We start from the raw sequence: 8,647 nt of genomic DNA, 5'->3' as shown, positions 1-8,647 counted from the left end.
CTAGGGCTTTTTTCATTGGAGTAAAGAAGGATGAGAGGTGACTTGATAGAGGTGTACAAGATGATGAGAGGCATAGATAGAGAGGATAGTCAGAGACTTTTTCCCAGGGTCAAAATGACTATTACAAGGGGGCATAATTTTAAGGTGATTGGAGGAAGGTATAGTGGAGATGTCAGAGGTAGGTTCTTCACACAGAGAGTGGTGGGCGTGTGAAATGCACTGCTAGCAGTGGTAGTGGAGTCAGATACTTTAGAGACTTTTAAGTGACTCTTGGATAGGCACATGGAAGGTAGTAAAATGTAGGGTATGCAGGGTAGATTGATCTTAGATGGATAATAGGTTGGCACAACATCATGAGCTGAAGGGACTGTACTATGCCGTACTGTTCTATGTTCTAAAACTGCAAGCTACGCACCCTTCAATTGAAACACACTCAAATAGTTGGAGACTGTTGTAATTTATACTTCTACTTCATCTGAACCTTGAGTTGAAAAGCTGCAACCCCTCTGCAGGAATTTTCTCAGAGCGCTCTATGGGTTGATGGAATCCATATCTCAGTACTTTTGTCTACAACTACTAGCTTCCAATAACTGCAGATGTATCCCAGCTCTAGGCTCTTCATGAAGTCCTCAGCGATCATGGCCATAAGCTGGTCCAATACTCTACATTGCTTTCTTTGTGCTTTCAAAAAATGTTCTTAAGCTGAGGTTGTGTGACTGAATTATGTTTGCATAATTTTCTGCTGCAGATTTGTCTTGTTCATATGAACTGTGTCTAAGCAGAACAGTTATGATGCGGTATTCACATCAGCTTCTCTGTCTGAGCAACTGTCATATTCTTTGTGGTTTAGTTCATTGCTCAGAGAGAGATAAATCTTAGAAGACAAACCCAAGTTTCCATGTGGCTATCACTGCACTGAAGTCAAGAGCTTATGTCATTGATGTGCTTTCTTTTTGGGCTGTAGCCTGTGGCCTTGCGGTTTTAATCAGTAACATTTAGGTTTCCTCTCACTTTCACAAAATGAGTTTCTATTGTTTTATACATTTGATTTTAAAACATACAAGACTTTAGTTTGGCGGTAATTGACAGTCTCGAAATATATTTTAATGAAATAACTTTATGGTTTATTTCCAACGTTATCAGAATAACACAGTATGAGTTGTGTATAGTCAACATCAGCCCAGTGGCACCACTGTTTTCTCAGAGACTTCATGCCCCACACCAGAGGCATGAGACCAATCTAAGCTCGACACTTTATTACACTGCTGATGGAATGCTCACTGTCAGATGTGCTGTCATTAGGATTAGATATTAAACAGAAGCTGTAGCGTAGAAATTCATTGATGGGTTCACTTTACAAACTTAAAATGCGACAAAGCCCAATAAAAATGGGCAACAAACATGCGGACTCTCTGTGTTGGAAGAGCACCACACAACCTATCAGAAGGACTGATTATCGCTGTCCCATTGTGGTGATGTGATCAATGTTGCGGCCCTTATGGTGATGTGATGTATATGTACATATTTTGGAACTCCAATGATCTTGACCCAGTGATGGTGAACAACCTGTAATCCATGTAATCCATGTAATCCATGCCCCAACAACACAGGATGATATCTGACTATGGGAATTATAGGTATTCTAGATGCATTTCAAGGCTCAATCCAACAACCTCTATTTTGTTGCATTTGCTGTATTTAATCAATTGAACTATTCTCCAACTGAATGCCAGCAAAGTCTGAATTCATTTTTCTCCAAAATTGACAATTTTGTTTGCTTTTCCCAGTTGCATATGTCAAGTACTAGAAGAGAAAGGCAGTCCTCTAGTGACTAGAAAGAGGAACTGCATTAATGATTATGCTGAAATTTTAATATTGTCAGAGGTTTGTGCATTGAATAATTTTGAAAAGTGTCAATTAAAAGAGAGGTCTTGGTGTCCACGTACACAAACGCTTAATATTGGAGTGTATGTTGATGATATGTGGTTAAAAAAGTAAACCACTTACCTTTATAAATAAAGGCAAATGATGTATAAAAAAAGAGATCAGGCTAGAGATTTATATCACTGGTTATGTTTCAACTGATATACTTATTGGCATTACCTTTCAAAAAAGACGTAGAATCATAGAATCCCAACAGTCTGGAAGCAGGCCATTCAGCCCATTGAGTCCACCCCAACCCTCCAAAGAGCATCCCACTCAGACCCAGCCCCCTACTCTGTTCCTGTAACCCTGCATTTCCCATGGCCAATCCATCTAACCTGCACATCTTTGGACTGTGGGAGGAAACCGGAGCCCTGGAAGAAACCCAGGCAGGCGAGGAGAATGTGCAATCTCTACACAGACAGTTGTCCGAGGGTGTAATCAAACTTGGGTCCCTGGTGCTGTGAGGCAGCGGCGCCAACTGCTGAGCCACCATGCCACCCTGTAGGAAGGAGAAAGTTTACCAGGATAATACCAGGGTTCATGAGAGGTTGGAGAAGTTAGGTGTGTCCTTCCTTGAGCAGAGAATGTTAAGATGTGACATTACTGAAATTTTCAAGATAAAAGTCAAGTAGTTTTGATAAAGTAGATTGAAAATTACTATTTCTCTGATGAGTGAGTAAATAGCCAAAGTCCATAGCTTTAATATCATTAGCAAATACTTTGGTAGGGGAAATGAGAATATTTTTTCATTTAGAGTTATTGGAATCTAGAGTGCTTTATTTGAAAAGGAATATGTTGAGTGCTTCCATACCTTGACAGCCACCTCTTTCAACATTATAATAGCTATGCCAGCTCAACCTTCTATGAAGTATAGCAGTGAGTGTATGATAATGAAGACCTCCACAAGTCAGTAAAATACCTAAATCACAAAGCAATTGTACCACCACTCCTGTAGTGCAGTGAGACTGGGATCAGGGTGAGGCAATGGCCTAACTGTAGTATTACTGGACTGTTAATCCAGAGACCCAGACAACATTCTGGGGACCCGTGTTTGAATCCTGCCACGGCAGATGGTGGAATTTGAATTCAATAAAATTAAGGATCTAGTGATGACCATCAATCCATTGTCCATTGTCAGAAAAACCCATCTGGTTCACTAATGTCAGGAACAAAAACAATGTTGCTGGAAAAGCTCAGCAGGTCTGGCAGCATCTGAGAAGGAAAAAACAGTTAACGTTTTGGATCCAGTGACCCTTCCTCAGAACTGATGGTGGCTGGAAAAATGTCAGTTTATATGCAGAAAAATTGGTAGGGGGATGGGGTATGGAGTAAATGATAGGATAGAGCCTAAAGAGAGAGAAGAGCAGTTGGACAAAGAGTTGATAACGATCAGGTCAGGAGGGTGAATGGCTGTAAATGGGGACTATTAGTGACTAACAACAGGTGGTGTGTAATGGCAGGCTATGTGGTAACAAGGCCTGGTGTGTGGGGTAGGGGGCTGGGATATGGGAGAGTTTAGGCCCTAAAATTATTGAACTCGATATTGAGTCCGGAGGGCTGCAGGATCCCCAAGGTGGAAAATGAGCTGTTGTTCTTCCAGCTTGCGTTGAGCTTCGCTAGAACACTGCAGCAAGCTAGAGACAGACATGTTAGCCAGGGAACAGGGTAGTGCGTTAAAGTGGCAGGCAACAGGTAGTTCCGCAGGGACCCTTCCCTTTGGGATACCCTGGTCCACGTTTCCTTCATCCCCAACACCCCTCCACAGTCCTATGGCACCTTCCCCTGTAACCTGCGAAGATGTAACACCTGTCCATTTACCTCCCTCCCCAGTATCCAAGGGCCCAAACATACCTTCCATGTGAAGCCACACTTCACCTGCACTTCCCAGAATCTAGTCTACTGCATTCACTACTCACAATGTGGTCTCCTCTACACTGGGGAAACAAAGTGTAGACTGGGTGACCGCTTTGCAGAACATCTACGTTCTGCTCGTAAAAAAAGACCCTGAACTACCCGTTGCCTGCCACTTTAACGCATCACCCTGTTCCCTGGCCGACCTGTCTGTCTCTGGCTTGCTGCAGTGTTCTAGCCAAGCTCAATGCAAGCTGGAAGAACAACACCTCATTTTCCACCTTGGGGATCCTGCAGCCCTCTGGACTCAATATCGAGTTCAATAATTTTAGGGCCTAAACTCTCCCATGTCCCAGTCCCCCACCCACACCACATAGTCTGCCATTACACATCACCTGTTGTTAGTCACTAATAGTCCCCATTAACAACCATTCACCCTCCCAGTGATCGCTATCAATTCTTTGTCCAACTGCTCTTCTCTCTCTTTAGGCTCTATCCTATCGTTTACTCCCTACACCATCCCCCTCCCAATTTTTCTGCATATAAACTGACATTTTCCCAGCCACCATCAGTTCTGAGAAAGGATCTCTGGACCTGAAATGTTAACTGTGATTTTTTCCTTCACAGATGCTGCCAGGCCTGCTGAGATTTTCCAGCAACTTTGTTTTTGTTCCAGATTTACTGCATCCGCAGTTCTTTCGGTTTTTATTTGGTTCACTAATGTCCTTTAGGGAAGGAAACTGCCATTCTTACCTGGTCTGGCCTATATGTGATTCCAGACCCACAGCAATATGGTTGACTTTGAACTGCCCTCTGGGCAATTAGGGATGGACAATAAATGCTGCCTAGCCAGCAATGTCCTCATCCCGTTAATGAATATCAGCAACACATAAGATTGCTAAAGAAACTCCTTCAGCAACATCACCACTATATCCTTCAGATTCAATGGAGGACCATTGAACAAATACATCTTCTTACGCTTCTAAGAAACAGGGAACAACATTGTTGCTAAAGATGCTATATAAATGCTGTTCAGGGATGCTGTTTCTTCTCAATGCTAACTTACTATCTCTAAATTTTCAGTCTTCTTTATTTTTGTTTTTCTCTGCACTAATTTAAGAAATTGTGTTTAGTAACCAGAAGCAACATGAAATCCTTTTGAACTACTAGGTATTCTTATTGGCTGGACTACTGGAAGTGAATTAGCAATTATTAATATAATGGAGATATTTCTATCATAAAAGGTAAGATATAAAAATAATTTTGGTAACATCAGACATACATTTGCTTCTCACTTCAAAACCCAGCTTCGACAGCAATATTTTTAGTTCTTACAAGCCCAAAGCTAATACATGCTTTTCAAAAGAATTCTTTTCCTTTCTTTCTGTCTGTTTCACAAATTGACTATCGTACAATATTGGCTTAACTTACACACTTTCACTTAGGATTAAAGTTGGGCTGTCTGTGTTTATGACAAGTACTTATTATTAAATCTATTCCTGCTTTACGGAGAATATTAGAAACATTGCACCCAAATTTGTAGGTTAACACTATCCTGCAATTCTTTTGTGATATAACTTGATGATTGAGAGTAGCACTGTAACCAAAAGGATTGGAGATATACAATGACTTCAACATCGAGTCGTCCAGCTGAGGTTTTGAGAGAGTTAGGGAATTAAATACTTATATTTTAAATTCTATCCTCACTGTGAAAGGAGTCATCATACCCCATCACTGAATGGTGCCTTACACAATCTTCTGATAAAACACCATAACCCTATGTAAAATCTCCACGCAAAATTGTCTGCCAACCTTTGATCAAAGAAGGTAGACAAACAATTTATTTTGAGACCTTAACACTAATTCCACAGAACTGCTGCATCTATCAATATTTAGTAACAAATGTGACATGCTTTGTATTTCTCTCACCTCAAGAGGATTCACCACATAGGTCTAGCTTCAAAGAAGCATCCAGAACCTTGAACATCCTACCTATAAAGCTACAAACAGGTATATTACATTATTTGAGTGCAGTGATGAGAGAGTGGTGCCTTGGCAGATATGCTGTTTTTTGGATGACACTTTGAACTTGACAGCTTGTCAGATGTAAAAAGTGTTTTCGAACTTCACTCCTGACAATCACATGCCAAAGACTGCGATCCTTTACTGAACATTCTAGGGTTGTCAGCTTGCCAATGCCAATTTGAGAGCTATTTTATTGAGGATGTAAATGGAAGTGTACAGACAATATGAAAAAATGACAATTCACACAGTATAACATACCAAAATGAACTACATCCCTCACAAATGTTAGAGAGATAATGACTGCAAATGGGAATCTGTTTGTATTTTCAAGACAAGTACTCACTAGACATAGACACTGCAGGAGCTTGAAAAGCATTTATCTTGCCTGGGTACAGGTCCAGCCTTCTAATGAGACATTGCTTTTGTAATTGTCTTGAAATGTTTATGTTAACATGACAAAAGTATAATATCAAAAGTGTACAAGAATGTAAAGAACCCTTCATTGAGTGAATAGTCTCTCTCGAGCTGAATCCCAAATGCATATCGTAAACATAACGTTTGCTATGTTTAGACCCCTAACCATCTCCATGTTGAGTGTCACTTGAAACACTAAACAATTGACATAGTGGACCAGGAAGTCAGATGATCAGACACATATGCAGGTGACTATTTTATTTGCCACCCAGACATTTAGGTGTTGTGGCCAGATGAATGGATCTCTGTAATCGTATTTGGAGGTGGACAGGTGGAGGAAGACAAGGGAGATGTATGCGGCCCAGAACTTCCAGGTAGACTAACTCAACACATAATCAGTAGACCAGAATTATCGATGGACAGATCAAGAGCTATTGTGTGAGAAGGCTGCATCACCTCTGGGCAGTGTCATGTAAGTGGCTGTAGAGATAAAGATGATCCCCATAAGGTGGTGGTTGCTGACAATAGAGACATGTCTGGAGACAACACCTTTAATTGGGGGCCCCTGTGGTCAAAAACTAAATTTTGGGTAGGTAAGAGAACAAAATTAACAGTTAAATGAAGAAAAAGATTCGGTGGGATACAAAAACAAACTGGGAGGGGAGTCAGGACAAGGTTAGGAGAAATTATCTTGGAAGTAGCGCAGTAGTCCAGATTGCTGTGACAAAAGACAAAATGAGGAAAACTATGAGAGTCTATGTTGGTGTTTAGTCTCTTTTTGTGTTTAGAAACTGGTGAATGATAAATATGAATGTGTAAAGAGCATCTGAGCAAAGTTGTAGAAAATACATGCAAGTTGAAAGAAGCAATAACCAGAAGAAGCTATGAAAAAAGTGTTTATGTTATGAGAAAGTGTTCCTTTTTATCTTGCTTTGTTTTGGTGGTATAGTAATGGAATTTCTAAGGTGGGTCCAGGTTGTACAGAGTTCAGATGATCTGTTGCTGAGACAGAACAGTGGATGAAAGGGTCATATCAGGCTGAGGGAGAGCAGCAGGAGGAAAAGTTTAGCTGGTTTGAGGAAGGTATGTCATTGTTGTCAACACAATTAATCTATTAGAGAAAGGAAGGATTAAGTGAGGGAAAAATCTTGCAGAAATGTAGGTCAAGTCAATAGGTTGGCAAAGTGGAGTTCCTGAGGACATATTGCGCAGTCATAGCAAGGGAAGGGGGATAAAAGTACAGTGAATGAGAGTTGCTTGAAACAGAGGCATAGCAAAGCCGAGCAAATGAGAGAGGGGATATTAAAGCAGCCTAGCTGGAGACTAGCAAAAGGACAGGAAAGAGAAAGAAGAGGTTCCAAAAGGAGGAAGCTACAAGGGGAAGAAGGGAGAAAGGAGGCAAGGAGAGGGAAGATTAGGCTAGAAGGGAATAAGAACAAGAGAAATAGGAACAGGAGTAGGCCATCTGGCCCTTCAAGCCTGCTCTGCCATTCAGCAAGATCGTGGTTGATCTTGTCATGGACTCAGCTCCAATTACCTACCTATCCACCATAATCCTTAATTTTCTTACCATTCAAAAAAAAAATCTCAGCCTTAAAAACATTCATTTAATGAGGTAGCCTCAACTGCTTCACTGGGCAGGGAATTCCACAGATTCACAAGCCTTTGGGAAAAGTTCCTCATCAACTCAGTCCTAAATCTACTCCCACTTATTTTGAGGCTATGTCCCCTCGTTCTGGTTTCACCCATACATGGAAGCAATCTCCCTGCTTCTATCATAAAATTGTGAAAGCAATAGATAATTGTGAAAGCAATAGAAAGTTATGAAAGCAATAGTTTCTATAAGATTCCACCCCCCCTCCCCCGTTCTAAATTCCAATGAGTGCAGTCCCAGTCTACTCAATTTCTTCTTATAAACTAACTCTCAACTTTGGAATCAACCTAGTGAGCCTACTCTGCACCCCCTCCAGTGTCAGTACATCCTCTCTCAGGTCAGGAAACCAAAACCGTACACAGTACTCCAGGTGGAGCCTCACCAGCAACTGATACAACTACAGCGTTACCTCCCGGATTTTAAACTCTATCCTGTAGCAATGAAAGACAATATCCTGTTTGCCTTTGAAATTACCTGCAGCACTTGCAAGCCAACTTTGTTTTGAGATTCATGCACAAGGACACCCAGTTCTCTCTGCACGGCAGCATGCTACAATTTTTTCACTATTTAAATAATAGGAGGCTGCAAGTGGAGAGGAAAAGTGATCGCAAGGAATTCAAGAAGGCAATTACAAAGGGATGAAGAGGAAGGAGCAGCCTGCACTCTATTGGTTCCAAGGCAAAACATTGCAAAAGCACTTGACAGAAGTTGTTTAAGGTTAAAAAGGATGGAGGGGGAAGAATGGGCAATGTACCTAGAAATTGGAGAAAAATCAGA

Source organism: Rhincodon typus, chromosome 1 (assembly GCF_021869965.1).
Source record: "Rhincodon typus isolate 14 chromosome 1, sRhiTyp1.1, whole genome shotgun sequence".
Lineage (NCBI taxonomy): Eukaryota > Metazoa > Chordata > Chondrichthyes > Orectolobiformes > Rhincodontidae > Rhincodon > Rhincodon typus.
The sequence above is the reverse complement of the archived record's forward strand: the minus strand, read 5'-3'. Positions refer to the sequence as shown.